Source organism: Adiantum capillus-veneris, chromosome 5 (assembly GCF_014529385.1).
Source record: "Adiantum capillus-veneris isolate H3 chromosome 5, ASM1452938v2, whole genome shotgun sequence".
NCBI lineage: Eukaryota > Viridiplantae > Streptophyta > Polypodiopsida > Polypodiales > Pteridaceae > Adiantum > Adiantum capillus-veneris.
This window is the reverse complement of record NC_140935.1, coordinates 3,766,136-3,785,778: the sequence shown is the minus strand read 5'-3', so window position 1 is coordinate 3,785,778 and position 19,643 is coordinate 3,766,136. Positions and strand designations below refer to the sequence as shown.

Here is a 19,643-nt window from a genome sequence, read left to right as displayed (position 1 = left end):
ACTTTTTTGGTACAAAAACAACATTGCAAGACTACAATGAGCATTCACAAAAGCATAATACAGCTCACAAACCCTGTCAAATTATGCCAATGCTGGTCCCCAATGGAGAAACAACCAGTTTAGCCAGTGTACACTCTCAAGTATCACAAGTGAACAAAAAACACGTGTCAACGACAACCTACGCAAACATCAAGTAAGTGACCAGGGTAGCATTCCCAGACACATCACATACATGGGGGAAAGAAACCACCAACAGCAACACAAAAATGCAACTTTGGCATGCACCAGGCCGACACCGCAGACGAGACCCCCCGATCAGACAAATAGCAAAATTGATTTCAGCACACAGTCGAGCATGACAAGAATCTGGCAAAAGGCCAACAAAGTGAACCTCTGGAGAAGTCAATACTCTCACCATCAGTGGGTGAGCCATTACTTGCACTACTCTTGACAGTAGCATTGCCACCACAAGACACCATGATGGTAGAGGAGCTCCAAACAACTGCCAAGCTCTGAGATGAAACTACAATAGCTTCTTACAAGGCTTCAAGCCCGCACAAGCCACGGTGGATGTTTCAGCAACGTTCAACTTTATGATGCCAAGAGGCACTTCAAATCTGACCTGCATTCTCAAGAGAAATTCTAGACCACAGAGACAATCTTTCACCACACAACAACACCTCAAGCTCATAATTTGCTAAAAGAAAGATGACTTGCTGGCACATTTACAGAAGAAGAACAAAATGTTTCATTCAACATCCTTAGAAAGATCACAACCAGCTGAGACAAGGGCGGATATCTTTTCAAGGAGAGCTTGAAGCTAGACAATGCATTTTACACATTACAATATACCTCATTTGTGCCTTCTAGATAAGATACAAGAACCATGTGGAGACATTTGTGTCGGAGCTTGCAGAGAAGCCTCCAAACAAGATAGTGCAGTATATTTCGACTGCTTTCCAAAGACCTTGTTGTCGGCCACTAGCATGATTGGACAAACAACAGCTCGCCGCTCCCAGCATGACGTGATGCACCGTACGCCTCAAAAGGCCACCGTAGGACTACAGCCACAATAAGATGCCCTCCATGCATTTCTTCCTCTGCCAGAAGCAGCACGTTGAAGTTTGCAAAGTACATGCCGCCATAAGAGTTACAAGCGCAGGATTGCATCGCCTCCTCTTCCAAAAGCAACACGCTGAAGTTTGCAAAGCACACGCCTCCGCAGGGCTACAGCCACACCAACCTCAACTACATGCGTCACTTCCTCTGCCAGGAGCAAACAACAAAAACTGCAGTGCGCCATCTCCTCTATCGAGAGTAGGGTAAAAAGGACTCACAAAACTTTGGAAAGAATGCTTTAGCAAACCCTTGAAACGTGACACTCATCCGGCCAAAGAATCGACGAGCCTAGGTGTTGCAACATATGGCCTTCCATATGCCAAAAATCTATAGTCTCAAAATGAAAATGTGCCTCTTGGGATTTGTGGAGCCACCCATGCCGAGCCTTTATCATTTAACCTCTAAGTTCAACGTTCCATGCTTTCAAAGGCAGCCAAAAATCTTTTCCTTGGTAAATGAGCATTCATTTCATATTGTAAAACTAAAGACAGATTCATCATTAGATTTACACACTTTTCATTTAAATGAGTACCCACTATCTCATTTCAGCCAATCAGCATATTTGACCTATCAAAAAAAGCTTGAAAATACAACTCAACATTTTTTCTATTTTAGTCAGCAAAAAGAGAAGGCATCTCTATAGCCTTTGCCCTTTGGGCAGGCCAAAAATAACTACATGTTGTAACTTGTGATGTTCACAAGAAGGGGGAGGGGGGGGGTAGAGCAACTCCACCTCAAAGAGGAGGTGCAATTGGCTCCCCCCACTATAGTAAGAATGGTTTTGGAGCCTTGGGATTCTCTACTTTGCATGGTAAAAGGTGAACTTTTTCAAGGTTTCCCAACTCTAGAGCATTGACACCTTCTTTTAGGGCAGAGGAGCAAGAAGGTGGCCGGGCCCCAAAAGAGAGACATTTTTTAGAGACATCAATACCCTTAAGATAATATGAGTATGTTCAAATAGTAGTTAAACAAGTGATAAAATCACAAGACCTGCACTCAACAAAAATCACAAAATCTCCATTTTCATAAATGCCTAGTGATAGTAATTTCAAAAGTGAGAGATCACGCTGTAAGATCATCGTAATGCTACATTTACCTCAACATCAATAGCTTCAATGAGAAATACATTGAGTACACTAAAGAGTGTAGTGCTTAGTCCACGTGGGAAAATGATGCTTCCTTTTCGTGTAACAGAATATTGATTCAGCTCAAATAAGTTCTCCATATATTCCCTTTGAATCGTTGTCCAAATGAAAGGATCCCCTGTACAAGACTTCCCTAGCCATTGCAACTTGTGAAATTTAACACATGTGAGCGTCAAGAGACGAGCCTTCCCATCTTGTGCACCAAGACTAAATGGGCATGATGGAGGATGTCAAACGGCCTTGCAAGTAGCAGAACTCCAATGAATTGCTGGTAGAAGGAGAGTAATAGAAGAAAGAAACATAAGATAAGGTACACAGGGGAAAGGATGTGGTGCCGTTGAATGAGGAGACCAATAGAAGAAAGAAACATAAGATAAGGTGCAAAGGGGAGAGAATGTCGTGCCCTTGAATGGAAAATATCATGCATTGCTCTTTGTGGCTTCTTGTTCCTTAACTAGCCACAAAACCACATACATCAGCCTTTTCTTGTTGAGAGGTGAATAAACATGCTTTCTTGCAGAAATGGGTAAGTGAAGAGCCAGCACGTAGAGGATGATGCTTAAAGGCCTCTTCTTGCCTTCAAATCAAGAATGCAAGGATGGTCATATGAGCGACTTGCACAGCAAGCGACTCACACTAACACATAAACACAGGGAGAAGAGAGAGACTGTGTGTGTGTGTGTGCGCATGCACGCGCGCGCTTAGGAGCCAACACCTGTTCCTGCCTTAAAATGAACGAAGAGGGTCTAATTGCAAAGCTACCCATAAACACAGACAACAGATATACCCACCACAAAAGAGGTCTCTCACTTCTCCCTTTGTGGGTTGGGAGTCCTTTCTAAAGCTCACAAGCAGGTGCATAAATGATAGCTGAGCCCTTGCTCTAGACTCTCTCGCAATTCTGCACACAAACTAAACACACACACACACACACACACACACACACACACACACAATGGTCGCCTACTATCGAGGCCTCCCCTGCTTACACACACACACACACACACACACACACACACACACACACACACACAGAATGTTCGCCTACTACCGAGGCCTCCCCTGCTTACACCTGTCCACACACACACACACACACACACACACACACACACACACACACACACACACACACACACACACACACACACACACACACACAGAGGACTTTCATTTCCTTCCTTCCCATTTCTCGTAAAAGTAACCGTTTCAAAATTGGGCGCACCTATTCCTTTTCATGATTTAGAGCTGATATGAATCTATAGTATTCTATACTGCTTGTGTCTTTGTTATGAATATTTTCCATCTCTCCCAACCAATAAAAATTTATGCTTTTTTGAACAAATTTCAATATCCTATTCATTTTACAAGCTTGTTTCTCAGGTGAGTGATAGTAGGGTTTTCTCTGTCTCTTCCAACCAATCAAAAAAATATACATTTTTTTAAAACAACCTCTCCTTTTTCATTAGGAAAAAGGGAACACATCATTATGGCCTTAGCCCTTTGGGCATGCCAAAAAATCAACGCGGCAAATCACTGAGTCTTTCCACTCGCACGTCTCATAATCGGCTCTCCACCTGCACACAAAAAGAGAGAGAGATTCTCAGTACTCATACACACGTATCTCTCCTCTCAGTTCATAACATTTATGAAAGCAAACACGATCAGCTCATTAAGTAAATTCTCATGATCAAATGTGGCACCCCATTTCTTTCAAGGCTTCCAACTTTTCATAAAACACAGAACACAAGTTCAACCGGTCATTACCAAACATGCGATTCAATACAACATTCAACCAACAAAAACCAAGCAGAGGGTTCAATCCAATGTCCAGATTTCTCATGCCAAATCAATAGCTCATGTGAACTTACAGTTGCACCATCATAGGCCACTCCAAGCATAACTAGCAGGATACTTGTCACATTTTTAATGCTTTCTAAGACTTGCACAACCTTTTGCAACTTCTCATATGTCTACACTTACTGTGAATCAACATGAATCCACAAAAACTAAGGTGAATCAACATGAATCTAGAGAAAAAAGGTATTCAACTACCTCTACTTGAAGCAAAAGAGTCAGAAGCCTCTTTCTTTACATCAATTTGACCAAAGATATGCAAGCCATTTCCTATGGATGATGTAGCTCCTTGCAAATGTAAGGCTTGCTTGATAGAAATGCATCCCCATTTACTATGTACATCACTTCTTCTACATAGGAATGCCTGCCTTTACATGAAAGATTTAAAGGAAGAAGCATCCTTTCATTAGTCCGAAGCTTGTTGATTCTACCTCACAACCCCAAAAGAGGAGTCCAAGTCTAGAAGCAATCGGTCCACCTGACCCAAAGAGGAAGTTCTCCATGAAGCAATATTCATATCTTCTTCAAGACAAAAAAGATTAGTGATTTTCTTGGACAAGGTAAGTACTCTTTCTTGTTTAGATCTTGTTAATGCCTGCCAACATCTTTCTTCAAAGTTCAAACCATTTACTTTATGTGTAGGTTAGCTATGGCAAAAAGCAATGGAAGAAGAACAAGGGCTAGTAGGCAAAACACTTCAACAAATCAACGCACCAATGTTTTTGACCGACTAGGTAGATTGATAAAAACAGACGAAAAAGACCCAGTAAAGCAGCAAAAAGAAGTCCTCCTCTTGCATGCCAAGACAAAGCGGCTTTTCCAAAATCCACCACTCCAAACATTTCCATCCCCACCCTACAAGCCCAGGAAGCAAGTGAAGACACCCCAAGGACACCCAAGAAGCCAAAGAATCGTCCAAACCTAACATGGACATTGCACGATATGGCGAACGCTCTTCAAGCACGTGAAAATGGGCTCTCCTTACACAAATGCTCAATGCAATTTGGCATAAGCAGAGCTACCATATCCAATTTTGGGAAGAGGGCAGGACGTAGAAAAAGAAGAAAGGACCATCAACGGTACTCTCCATGGAAGAGGAGGAAGCATTACTACAATGGATCTTTTTGAAGTGTGATTCTGGGCATGGAGTCTCAATCATGGATGTGAAGCTAAAAGTAGCGAAGATTTGCCAAACCAGTGAAACACTATTTACAAAGGGCATTCGTGGAAGAAGGTGGTGGGAAGGTTTCAAAAGAAGACATCCAAAGCTGGTCTTTTGAGTCTCTAAAAGCTTGGATCAGTTTAAGAGCAACCAGATTTTGGCCGGAGATAGTCAAAACATTGCATGAAAACCTTCACGAGTTGTATAATCAAAATCACTATATAACCTCCCTCACATATTTGGAATGCAGATGAGACCGGTTTTCAAGGTTCTAGAGACAAAGGAATGAAGATACTTGCAAGAAGAGGGACCAAATCTGTTTATGGCATCACTTGCGATTCTCGTGAGTGGATGACAATTTTATGTTGTGTCAATGCAGCTGGGAGTGCTATTCCAGGATATTACACATTTAAGGGTAGCCAAATTAATTACATTCAACACTGTGAAGATGGGGCAGCAATGGCCGCTCAAAGGAAGACATGGATGACATGAGAACTCTTCCAAGCTTGGCTTCAACATTTTGACGATGTCATTTCTCAACAAATGGGTAAACAAAGTAGACATCTACTCATTCTTGATGGACATGGGAGTCATGTCTCCTTGGAGGTTGTGGCCAAAGTACACGAAGCAGGCATAGACATCATAGCGTTACCAACACATACCTCACATAAGTTGCAGCCCCTAGATGTTTCTATTTTCAAATCATTGAAGGTTCACTTCCACAAGGAGAGAGCTATTTGGTAGCATAGGACAGCCTCATCTCATGCTAGCAAGGCAGAGTTGGCCTCGATTGTCTCAAAAGCTCTAAACTCATCCTTAACCCTGGCCAACATCATGGCTGGGTTCTGTGCAACAGGTATATGGTCACTTAATGCATTAGCTATAAAGTTTGATGGAATGCCATGTAATCACATCAATATTACGCAAGAGGGAACAATAGAAATGGATGATGACTTATCTCAAGTTCCTAGCAGACCCATGCAAGGAACCATTGAAGAAAACGCTATTCTTGCCCTAAACTCCATGGAAAATGAAATCCTAGAAGAAGATGAAGCAACCATACCTTTGGAAGAGGAGCTAGACAATTCCCTAAGCTTCACTCAATTACTACAAGCTGGTGACATTCCAACAAATGTCACCATAGCAATAAAGCCATCTGAGCTCATGGGTGGACAATTTCACCAACATATTGGAGGTGTTGAGCTATCAGGTAGAGAAAGACCAAAAGCGCATCGAAGCAGAGGCAAGAATATGCCGCAATCTGAGCTCACGGGTGGACACTTTCACCAACACATTGGAGGTGATCAGCTATCAGCTAGAGAAAGATCAAAAGTGCATCAAAGTGGAGGTGATAATATGCCTCAATCTGAGCTCATGGGGGGACACTTTCACCAACACATTGGAGGTGCTCAACTATCAGCAAGAGCAAGACCAGAAGCGCATCGAAGTGGAGGTGAGAATATGCAGCAATATGAGCTCATGGGGGGACACTTTCACCAACACATTGGAGGTGCTCAGCTATCAGCCAAAGCAAGACCATAATCGCATCAAAGTGGAGGTGAGAATATGCCGCAATCTAAGCTCATGGGGGTACATTTTCACCCAACACATTGGAGATGCTCCGCTATCAGCCAGAGCAAGACCAAAAGTGCAACTAATAGACCAAAAAATATGCCTCCAACATCAAAAGCGCAACCTTGGAAAGAGTTTGGGGATGAGAATCAACCTCCATCATTAACCATACAACAAAAGGAATTCGAAGAACACAACAGGATTATTGATATACTACATGTACCAATGAGAGACGTGTGTGTCAGGCAAGCAAATCAAGAAGCATTTGTAGACTACACCAATAGCCTTAATCTTACCTCCTCTCAGGACATTGAAAGTATGAGAGCAAAGAATGCTAAGAAAGAAGAAGTTTCCAAAGTAAAAGAGGAGACGAGATTGGAAAAGGAGAAGAAAAAACTGAACTCACTTGCTGAGAAGGAAGTAGCACGACAACGAAGGGTGGATGCTCAACAAGCCAAGCATGCAAGGAAAGAATGGGAAGCACAACATACCTTATTTCAAGGTAGAATGCATTCCATTCTATGGGAGCAAGGTTCCCTCGAGGGTTTGCAAGACCACTACACATAGATATGCCATATCATGCTTTTTCCTGCAAGCACCATATGGAGAAGCTGAGAATATTTTGACAAGCTCATCAACAAAGAAGTCAGTAAAGCCTGAATTTTTGTCTTGATTCAATGGTGTATGCAAGAAACCCTTTTTGTCTTATCTCCTTTAGCAAAGCAAACTGGATGGAGTAGCGGAGAGGATTTTGGCAAGCTCATCAACAAATATGACATTACAGGCTCAATGTTTTGTCTTCCTTCAGCCCCACATGTATGCAAGAATTACTTCTTGTTTTATCCCATTAACAAATTGAATCGTATACGACACAACCCCTCATGTAAGAAGCTCCATTTTGAGTAATCTTTTAGGAGGTTAATTTATCCACATATACTAACCATGAAATTAAGAAAGTTTATAGCATCTTATTTCCTCTCTTATTTTATTCTTTTTTATGATGAATTAAAAAATAATTTACATAATGTCCAAGTCATGTAGCTCTGTTCAATCCATGTAGCTTTAGTTGCCATATTGTTGTATTGTATAATGTACTATAAGCATGTACTAGTACTGAGTGAGGCTGCTATAATGCAAAGACTCACCTAGAAAGAGTTGTTATGAGTATGGGCACCCTCTTGTTGTAGTGGTTAGTTGCAATTGGGATAGCTAGCATAATGGTTAATTATGTGCTATCTATTTATTTTTCTAATTGAGTTGATGGTGATGTCTGTGAGCAAGGTTGGATAGTTTTAAGCAATCGGTCTCCCCCTCTTCCCCCAACTGTGGTATCAGAGATTCTGGTTCGAGCCAATTACAAAATTGCAGCACCAAGTTGCAATATCAAGGCTAACCTGACAGCTAATTGGCAAATTGGCTAATTATTTTCACTTATTGACGATCAAAATTTGGTATGACAAGCTTAAAAATTCAATCTATTGGCTAACTATTGTGGATTGTGGAAAAGGAATAGCAAGAATTGAAGAATTAGTAATTATGAATTTGGATCAAAAATCCTTGACGACAAAGTAAAGCTTAATCGGAGAATTAATCAGCAAAATTACTCAATAATTTTCTCGATCGACAGTCGTAACTTGGCTCGAGAAAGCGGATTATGGCTTGCTAGAGGAAAAAGAGTAGGGGTCAAAGAGGCCAAGAAGACCTTGATAAGTTTTGGGAGCGGATTTTGGGAGAAGTGGTTTGTTGTGGCCAATCAAGGAAGTCAAGAAGAGTATGTCGGAAAATTACTGCGGGAATGACCTCATGTGCACAGGAAGGAAAGTGTTGCACTACACCAAAACTATCTTGGGATGAGGTCACCCGAGGCTGTGAAAAAAAATTCCTTCTACAGTAGTGGCCGAAACTGCCCACACAAGGCGTTGTGCACGTCTCTCCCTCTCGCTCACGTCATTCTCCATACCTGCTGGCTAGTCGGTAATGTTAATCACATGCATTCACACACTTTATTAAGAAAAGCAAGGCTTTACTTTACCATGCAGTCAACCGCCCATTGCAAACTTAAAAACCCTCTTACTTAAGACTTAATTCACCCCCTTCAACCCGTAACCTCCCAACTTGACCGGCCGAATGGCATAAACTCCCAACTTGATCGGCTGCCCATTCGGTTCCAAGGGAAATTTCCGTTTCAAAGCTCAACTTTTCCACTTCTTGCAAGTCAACAGGTCATACCCTCCTGTTGTAGTGGGCAGCTGCAATTGGAGGGTGCCCAAACTCATAACAAGAGTATTGCAAAGGCATGTCATGGATGTCACTTTTGCACCATCTTCCTCTTCTGAGTGCATCGGCGAACCATGCTTGTGAGTGCTCTTTGCCATTATGTGAGTGCTCTGTGATTACCATCTGCCTCTGTGTGCACAAAGAAGTGCAAATTAGACTTTCATCAAGTGCAAATTATGAAAAAACGAGACTAAAATACATAAATTAAGGCACATTTGTGAGAGTTATTCACTTACCAGGAGCAATGTAGCCATATGAGCTTCCAAAACCCATTGAAGCTGATTGTGTAGCCCTTAATGCATCTACATGTTTGGCGAGGCCAAAGTCTCCGACATGAGCTTCATCGATGAATGATTTTGGGGTGTCATGGAGGGAATTGCATATTTGCACCATGATTGAAGGCCTACTTCTCAGCTGAAGGAAGCTTCCACTACAAGAGGTACTTCACATTAGCGACGCTCGCAGTGCGACGCTCAAAAGTGAAAATCCACGGCATCGCTATGAGCGTCGCTATTTTATTTGTTACATAGTGACGCATATAGCGACACCAACAGGGGTAAAAAATAAACCGAGAGCGCCCAAAAACTCAGATCTGATTTGAGTTTTCGACGCTCAAGAAAAGAGGTAACCCGCGCTCTCCCTCTCTCTCTCTTTCTCCCCCCCCCCCCCCCCCCCCCCCCCACACACACACACACACACACACATTGAAGTTATTTTAGCAGCAAAAGCTCCAGAGAATGTAAAGGAAGTCAGCAGGTTTGTTGGCCAGGTGAAATGCAATGCTAGATATGTCAGATATTTAGCAAATGTTTGTATGCCTCTAACTCATTTAACAAAGAAGAGTGTATCTTTTGTGTGGGCTGAACCTCAAGAGAATTCCTTCAAATATTAAAGAAAATGCTTTTTGTAGCACCAATATTACAACCTCCAGATCGGCCATCACCTTTTTATGTATTTGTTGATGCATTGGATAATATGGCTATTGGTGTTGTCCTTATGCAGGAAAAAGTTAGGGGATGGTACAAACCTATTTACTATGCTAGTAGGGTGTTAAGATCAACTAAGAGGAATTATTCTATGATAGAAAGAGAAGCTCTTGGCATGGTATATGCTTTTTAAATACAGGCTTACTTGTTGAGCAACAGAGTCATTTTTCATGTGGTCCATCAGGCATTGCTTTACTTGATTAAGAAGCCATTGCTGACTGGGAGATTAGCAAGATGAATCTTGTTGTTGAAGGAGTTTGACTTTGTCATTGTTCATACTCCTGGCAAAGAGCATACTATAGCTGATTATTTAAATAGAATTGATTCAGGAGAGGAACCAACTGGGGTTTCAGATGATTTACCCGATGCTGATTTGTTTGAAGTTCAAAATTTAGTCTCTGAATCATGGTATGACCGCATGCTCATATTTTTGACAGATGGTACAATGCCAATCGGATTTTTAGGAGATCAGAGAAGGAAGTTTGTTGTAAAGAGTCGACCATTTTGGGTAATAGCAGGAGCATTGTACATGAAAGGGATTGATCAGGTAATCCAAAGGTGCATTCCAGATTTTGAACAGAGAGCTGTTCTGCAGGAAGCTCATTCAGGAGCAGCAAGAGGATGTTTTTCAGGTGACATTACATGCAAAAAAGTGTTGCAAGCTGGATTGTGGTGGCCCACTGTGTTAAAGGATGCTCATGAGTATGCTAAAAGCTGTGTAATGTTTGAGAAGTTAGGTCAGCCAGATTCTAGAGATAGAATGACAGATCATCCTATTTTACCTATGGAACCTTTTCAGAAGTGGGAAATGGACTTTTTGGGACCTGTAAAGCCCACCACTAGTAGAGGATGCAAGTACATCCTGGTAGCTACATAATATTGCACCAAGTGGGTTGAAGCAGTAGCTCTGAAAGACAATAAAGCTCAGAGTGTTGCACGGTTTCTCTATCACAACATTATGACTAGATTTGGATGTCCTGTGGAGCTGAGTAGTGATAGAGGCAGACATTTTCTCCATGAGGTGATTGATGAGTTAACCAAAACTCATATGATCATGCACAAGAAGTCCACATCGTATCATCCTCAAGCTAATTGGCAAGCTGAAAGTAAAAACAAGACCTTGGTAAGGATACTAAAGAAAATTGTTTATGACAACAAGAAAGATTGGGATCAGAAGCTTGATTCAACATTATGGTCTTTTAGAATAACTTTCAAGGTGACCATAGGTATGACTCCATTTAAATTGGTTTATGGTTTGGAAGTTATGGTCCCTATGGAATTTGTGGTTCCAAGTCTTCGAGTCAGATGAGAAAATGAGTCTCAAGTTTCCAGTCAAGTACATGAGCAAGTATTTGATGTAGTTAGAAGAAGATAGATTGATTAACTCATATATCTCTGATGTGATTCAAAGAAGTAGGAAAGCTTGGGTAAGCATGAATGTTAAGTGTAAATATTTTCAGGTTGGAGATGGGTTATGTTGTATAGCTCTAGATTAGGGCCACATCCAGACAAGCCGACTTTGAGATATATTGGTCCTCATAAAATTGTCCAAGACATGGGCTAGGGAACATTCATAGTTGTTGATGTTTTTGGTACCAAAGTTGAGAAACCTGTTAATGGGTTTAGGTTGAAAAAATTTCAAGAAAAACCACCTCATTTGGGATGGCCTTTAGCAGGGTTGATTCAACCTGACCAGTTTTCAGGGTGAGTATGGAAAGATGGTTTGGGGCTTGTCAAACTTTTCCAAAGGATATGTTTATATAGAATGTTGAATCCCATTGTGCAATATAGATTGGTGCAAAAGCAGGTCACGAGGGTCAGAGTTCAAGGCTCAAAAGTTGGTTATGTAGAGCATCTGCAATTAGATTTTCTCAAATTGGATCTGTCTGCCAGGTCGGATCGCCCCGGATCCGATTTCCTCGCATCGGATCTCAGGTCGGATGTTCCTGGTCGAAATTTTTAACGAAGGTAAGTTGAAAAAATATTTTGATATGCTGGATGATTTCCCATTATGTGAATCCCTTGTGCAACGGGTATTATTAATTGGAGGGTGTACTAATCAAAGGTACCATCCATCACCTCTGTCTCCCTCAAACTTGCCTTATGTTGTCGCCTGACTTTTCCAAGTACACACCCCCTTTGAGCTCACCTTCAGCCATGGTACGCAGGAAGCAAAGTAGTGCCATGCAGCCAAAGTTGGAGCACGATGAGCCGCCACGACACTTGCGATGCAAAGGGCAAGTGGTAAGCGTTGATGTGAGCAGCCCAAAAGAGGAAGAAGCTTCCGATGATGAGGATACACAGGTGGAAACTCCCCTTAGCACGAAAAAGCTTCAACAATCCCTGATGGAGCCCTTCACCGATTTCAGAGTGTCTTTGGACTTAACCATGGAAGAAAATGTGGCATGGTTGCAAACCATCGGATTTCAGGAATATGCCTTGTTGCCATGGGAGGACTGGTGGAACAACTATTATGCCAAGGCCCAACTTGACATCCTCAAAAAAACAAAGGGTATGATTTCAAGCAATCCGTCTCTTACTCTTGACTTGGTAGCCCAAGTGTTTCAATTGCCATCAAAAGGAACTATCACCATCCCCAAGTGTTCTGAAGTTTTGTTGAAGGAGGAATTTGGTCCCACTGAGGGTGGTAGGAAGTGCTACATGCTTAAAAATGTGAATTATATCCGAAGGGAGCAGTTAAAGTGGTACCTAGAAAGATTGTGTTTCTTGATTAAGTTCGACTACATGTCCAAAGAGAACTATGGGCCACTGTGTTTTGCAAAACAAGGGGGTAAGGTAAATTGGGCTAACTGGTTATATGATAAGAGTTCTCCTGAGGTATACATGTCGAACAAAAGAAAAGCTCAGAATTGTACTAGGCTCTTTGCATTTTTGGCAGCATCGTTTAGTTTTCCTTACAAAGCTCCTAGTGCATATAAGGATGCATGTGATCAGGTCCTTATAGGTTTATTGGGCAGAAGTTCAGAGGTGCAGGTGAATCAGACTTTAGGTCTGAAGTTGGAACTGCCAACAGATATGCACGAGAATAAGCATCAGATGTCTTCTTTTAGATTCTTGGTGCAAGCTCGATATTCAGAGGAAGAAGCTTTAAAAGCTGTGCAAAATTCGAAATTGGGTCATTCTATGCAGGATTTGGATATGCCCATTATGAGCTCTGATATCAAAGTGCACACATTAACCAAATTGGGGAAGGTGTTTACTTTCTCAAAGAAAAGGAAAGTGGACAATGAAGTGTTCAAGGCAATTAGGCAGCTGGATTTTGACCCTGGCACTGTTGAGAAAGCTAAGGGATTGGTTGAAATTGAGCATGTTGACATGGCTGTACACATGTTAGCATAGGTTAAGCAATTTGTTCCAAAACAGTAGTTGCAGGTAGATAATCACATGCATGCAATGTCCAAAACAGGGGCAGCTCAGGTATTACTGTAGGAGCAGGTTGACATGGTGTGCGCTCCTTGCCGCACTGTCGAAGCAAGGGACTTGCCTAACACTGTGTGCAAGCCACATACGGCTCCAAGCACACAACTAGCTTAACTAGTAAGCTCAAAAGAGGGCAATGGTGTGTCACTCACCGCTCTATGCTCCTGCCGTGGAGGATTCCTCGCCGCGAAGAAGAAGGAGACGCCACTACGTCGCGCTCAACCGCTTCACCGCCGTCGTGCCGCCGCAATGCTCGATTGCACTCTCTCTCTCTCTCTCTCTCTCTCTCTCTCTCTCTCTCTCTCACATACACACACACACAAGGAGGTGAAGAAGAAGAAGATGGAGATGGAGATGGAGCAAGAGCACTCTTCTATTGCACAAATGAGAGAATGCGTGAATTTTAGGTTTAGTTGGCTTTTATATGAGCTCACCCCATTCACACTTGGGCGCCCATGCTTAGCCAACTAATCCCTTGAATGTCCCAGTTAGAGTGCGCCTCTCATCGGCGATCACTCTTACCCTTTTCCTATTGGACCGACAAGCCCGGTACCTGACTCTACCAAATAAATAATACAATGTCCACCGTAGGTTACAACGTCCGTCTCGTAGGTGATAGGGTGTCCGTGAGCCGTGAGGGTTAACATGCCCCCCTTCCTGATGTAGATTCCATCCTCGGAAGCTATTGAGTTGAAGCTCGTTGGTCGAGGTGGAAGAGCATTTGAGATGAATGTCCTTAGCCTTCTTCAGTCACTGCAAAATCAAACAACATTGCACAGTAATTGCATTCTCATAAGCGATTAAAAAGCATATGCAATTTTAGGCAGACAATTGATTGGTAACAGAATTTTAAACAATTTGTCAGCAATAAGCATTAAATTGCAATGTAATCAAATGCATAAACAGATGTAAAGGTAAAAAATTAAACAAGTATGGGGTCGCTAATTTAACGGTCGAAAGGCACTAGAGATCGACTATTAATACCATGGGTAAGCTTCTTAATTTTCTCTGGTTAATTAAGTTGTTTAATCGCGAGAGCCAAGTATTTCATGTTCGAGGGCTGACTAGAGGCTATACCTAGAGGACCTTGTAGTTAAGCTACGATAAAAGAAATTTCTCATGAAATCATCGCCTGACTGATTACCTTTGCTTTGACCCCCCAAAGTCTTTTCACAGTGATTCAATTTTAATGTGTGTGCTTATTTTGTATGCCTTGGGTTTTTTGCTTTTCAAGGAAAAGCGCCCACACTGGGAACCTCTAGGGCTCTAGTACCATAGGCAATACATGTGAGTGGAGTACCAATTTAAGCAGGGATTCTTCCAGCTTAAAATTTTACATTGTGGCACTTTGATATTTTTTTGTGTTGTTTGTTTTCATCATTTTAATTTTGTAGCTTTGGGGGGTCATATAACTCTGATACACCTCCCCAGGCTCATCACACTAGTAAACTCCCTTTATAATACTTAAGCTAAAGGTCAATAGGGTCAAGTCCACTAGAAATCCCTAGTACATTTCACACAATGCTGCCTAAATCGGATTAAGAACCTAAGTAACCATTGCTTATTAGGAAGGCATTCCCCATGGTATTAAGAGAAGATTTCTAACACCTAGCTTGGTCAAACTAGCTTAGTCAGACTGCTTGATTTTTAAACCTAGACAAGTGATTATGACAAAAAATTACATTGAATTAAATGTTTGATACTAAGCAAATGCGGTGAATATTAGGCTACCAATCACAATTAAAGCAGACAAACATGGATGCAAAATAGATAGGGGCAATGCTAATGGACAAAAAACACCTGTTTGTGTTGATGGTCGTGCTTGATTTGAAGTGTGAACGAGAGAAAGGTTCCATGAAGGTCCAAATCCTATCAATAGCAACACGCTCCTGTACACACTAGGAAACAAAAGGAATACCTCTAGGAGGCACATTAGTGGGAAAAGGTACCAACACTTATTGAACACAACAAAAAACATAAGGAACCCTAACCTAATTATTTGCACTCCCCCCAGAGAGTAAAGGGAATAGGATATTGTAGAGGTTGGGGGGAAACCCTAATGCTAATCCCCTATCCTCGTCGTTGAGATAAACAAAGTCATCATCCATGAGACCATATGTGCCATCCGTGTAGTCCTGTAAATTTTCTTCTTCATCATAGGTGCCCATGTTTACTAAGAAGGTCACTAGACGCCTATAGTCATCTTGGTCAAAAGGGTAGGCTTGTGCAATGGGAGAAACGCTCTCTACTAAGTATGGATCAGACGTGGTCAAGAGACGTATCAGCCATTCTAACTCCTCAAAATTCCTCTCACATGCTAGCGTACCTATCAAATCCCATTCACATGCAAGCACTGGAAAGACCATGTGAAATATTTGTGAAAAGTAATGAGGGTACCTCTCACCCAAGGCAGGAGTGGATGACTCTAGCGTACTAGCCATATGTGTACACGCAAATAGATGATGGTTAGAGTGCAAATATTACAAGGGTCGTGTTCTTGTGAAAAATTTGTTTTTATGATTTTGTGTTATGGCTCTTGATCTTTTACTTTTTTATCTTGTTTTTGTGAGTATAAGGCTTTATATATACATTCCCTAAGATTGGAGATTAAGAGGTCAGGGAGAAAGGTTGAGAGGGAAGCAAGTGAATGATGGATGTCCACAAACACTCCCCCCTTCCTTGGGTAGATCATATCGTTTGAAATGATGTCGTCACCCTTTGAAACCAATTGTTCCAGTTGGTAATAGGTGAGGATTTTTGCCATTAGCTTCATGGAGGTCCACTATTATAGGTGGAGGCTGTGTAGAAGCTTCATGGAGGTCCCCCCTTCATGGAGGTCCTTTGTAGCTTCATGGAGGTCCACTATTATAGGTGGAGGCTGTGTAGAAGCTTTTACCTCTATGGATGTATTACATGAGGAGCTAGAAGCTTCATGGAACTCCCCCCTTCCTGAGCTAGGTGGAATAAATTGGTTTTGCCTTGGAGCCCAAACTAGCTCTGGACTAGGTGTGTAGCATTCTGTGATCTTTCCCTTCCCACGGTCTGCCATTGGCTTTAGCGTTACACTGTTTGACTCATATGGGTTTGTTGTCGATAGGGAAGGACACATTTTACGTTTAGGTACCCAAATTTGCTCATTTCCATCATAGTAGCCTTGGGCTTCTAATAGTCGTTTTGGAATCCATCGTGATTTGGTCTTGACTCTCCTAGAGCACGCTCTTGGTTTTCCAGGGAAATTTTTTCTTGAAATGGATGGGAGGGTTGAGGTAGTTGGAAGTAAGGCCTTGGGAACCCATTGATATGTACTCTTAGGTCGTGCAGGTTGAGTACTTGCAATATTACTGCTTGCTGCAACTACAAGTGTTGAAGTCCTAGGTTCATGGGTAGCCGGCAAAGACGAGTTAACCACCTTGGCTTGTGAATGTTGGCTATCCTTCAACTTTGCTAGAGTTTGCAACGTAGGTGACTTTGCTTGAATGATAGGGGTAAGAGTCGGTGGTCGCATCATGACACTACCAGTATCCCGATCAATAGTGCATTTGGTTGCCAACATCCACGTGCGTCCCAGGTTTACGTTGCCTTCCATAGCTCCTGCGGGCATGACTAGAAACCTCTGCGCTATGCTTCCATTGTCATAGACAGCAGGGGTCTGAAGGACTCCAAGAATAGCAGTTTTCTTTTTATTAATGCCCTTGACTTGCATCGTACTCGGGGATAGGGTTGGTTTCCCTAATTGACACCAAACTCCATAGGATAACAAATTGTGTTTAGCTCCCGTATCTAATAAGGCATTGTATAGTACTTTCCCATAGGGGCTATTTAGCTCAATTGGGTATCGTAGGGGTGGCTCAGATTCTAATGAGTCGTCATCTGTGTCCTCGAAAAATGCTTGCGTGATTCCCAGATTAGCCTCTCGTTGGCGTCTAAGACGTTGTTGTCGTTCTCGAGCCTCAACTCTTGCTTGGATTTTTCTAAGCTCTGCTTGTTCCTTGGCAGCCTTCTTTTGATGGATGGCTTGCAACTCTTCCTAGCTTAGAGGATCATAATATCTTTTGAATTTACTCCCATTAAGGAATCCAATGGTTTCAACTCCATCTAGAGTCTCCACACGAATGGTACCTTGCGGGGTAATTTCACACACTCGATATGGTCCCTTACCAGCGTATTTCAATTTCTTCTTTTCATTACATACCCCGTACATAAGAACTTTATCACCAACCTTGATGTCTTTATCCTTTAAATGGCTATCAAACCACTTCTTTCTCCTATCCTTCTCCACTAGAGCATTTCGCACAGCTAATTGCCTCTCTTCATCTAGCCTTTCCAGGATATATAATCGCTCAACTAAGGGGTTACCATCCCAACCTTCTTGAGAAGCTACTCGAAGACTAGGAATGACAAACTCCCATGGCATAACTGCTTCTTGGCCATACACCATCTTAAACGGTGTGCAATTAATAACAACTTTATACGCAGTACGATAAGCCCATAAAGCTGATTTAAGCTTTAGGTCCCAATCAGTGCGATGAGCCTCAACTGTCTTTGTCAAAATGGAGATGAGAGTTTTGTTGGTACTCTCAGCTTGGCCATTTGCTTGGGGATAATAGGGTGTAGACTTGTGGTGAGATATCATGAAGTTTGATGTGAGTTCTTTTATTACTTCATTTATCAAATGAGTTCCATTGTCACTCACAAGTTCAAAGGGGCATCCAAAACGTGTGATAATGTTCTCAAAGAGGAACTTAGCTGTTGTTTTTGCATCCGCCTTTCATGTTTCTTTTGCTTCAGCCCATTTGGTTACATAGTCGGTAGCCACAATGATATATCGTGATTGCGTGTTATGTGCAGCCGGACTAATCGGTCCTACAAAGTCTAAGCCCCACTTTTCAAATGGTTGGGTTACCTTGATGGGATGTAGAGGCATCCTATCCCTTCTTTGTGGCTTCTTGAAGCATTGGCATTCATCACATCCCTTTGCAAAAAGTGATGCATCCTTAAACAGAGTGGGCCACCAATAGCCTGACTGTAAGATCTTTCGGGCAGTCAACTTTCCTGAAAAGTGACCACCAGCTACGCCCATGTGTGCCTCTTGTATAATATATAAATACTCATCCTCGCGGGCACAACGTCTAAGAACATCATCTTTTACTCTCTTATAGAGAGTTCCAGCCAGTAAGCAATAGGGTTCGCATTCCTTGATTAATTTTCGAGCTATATCTTTTCGCAGCTCTTTGGGTGGAAAACCATTAACTAAGAAGTTAACAATCTTTTCACTCCATTCAGGCATTGTCTCAACAATGAACAAAGGAGTATCAAGCAATTCATCATCAACCCCCGTAGGAGCTTCGCCATTAGGGATACGAGATAAATGATCCGCCATGACATGTTTCCTCCCAGGCCTCACAACAACGGTGAAGTCAAACTCAAGAAGAATTAACAACCATTGTGTAATTCGACCTGTGGAACACGGCTTGTTTACCAAATATAGCAATGCTTGATGATCAACATAAAACACAAACTTGGTAGCAAGAAGGTAATAGCGAAATTTCTTTACTACGTAAATCATAGCTAGACCTTCACGCTCTGTAGTAGTGTAGTTCATCTCGGCATCATTTAATTGGCGACTTGCAAAGCTAATAGGGTAGTCCAATTTATGTTCTCCTGGTTGAGTTAGAACACACCCAATAGCAAAGTTTGATGCATCAATATGCATATGAAAAGGTACATTCCAATCAGGTGTTCGCAGGATTGGAGCACTTGTTAGGGCCTTCTTTAATAACTCATAAGATTGATGACATTCTTCCGTCCAGTGAAACTCGATAAGAAGCTTGTACAATGGACGCGCTATCTCGGCAAAGTTTAAAATAAACCTTCAATAATAACCAACATGGCCCATAAATCTTTGAACTCCTTTATAGTTCGTAGGTGGTGGCAAATCGGCAATGGCTTTAATCTTACTCTCATCTGTGGATATCCCGTTCTTGGACACTATATGCCCTAGAATGACTCCATGCTTAACCCAAAATTGGCATTTGAAAGGGTTCAATGAGATGCGATAAAATCTGCACCTTTCAAATATTTTTCGTA

The 19,643-nt window shown here is 41.9% G+C and overlaps 1 pseudogene; it reads left to right on the top strand.

Moving 5' to 3' along the window:
- The first annotated feature begins 6,114 nt into the window (after window positions 1-6,114).
- On the top strand, window positions 6,115-6,938 carry LOC147456796 (uncharacterized; annotated as a pseudogene).
- The last annotated feature ends 12,705 nt before the right edge of the window (window positions 6,939-19,643 follow it).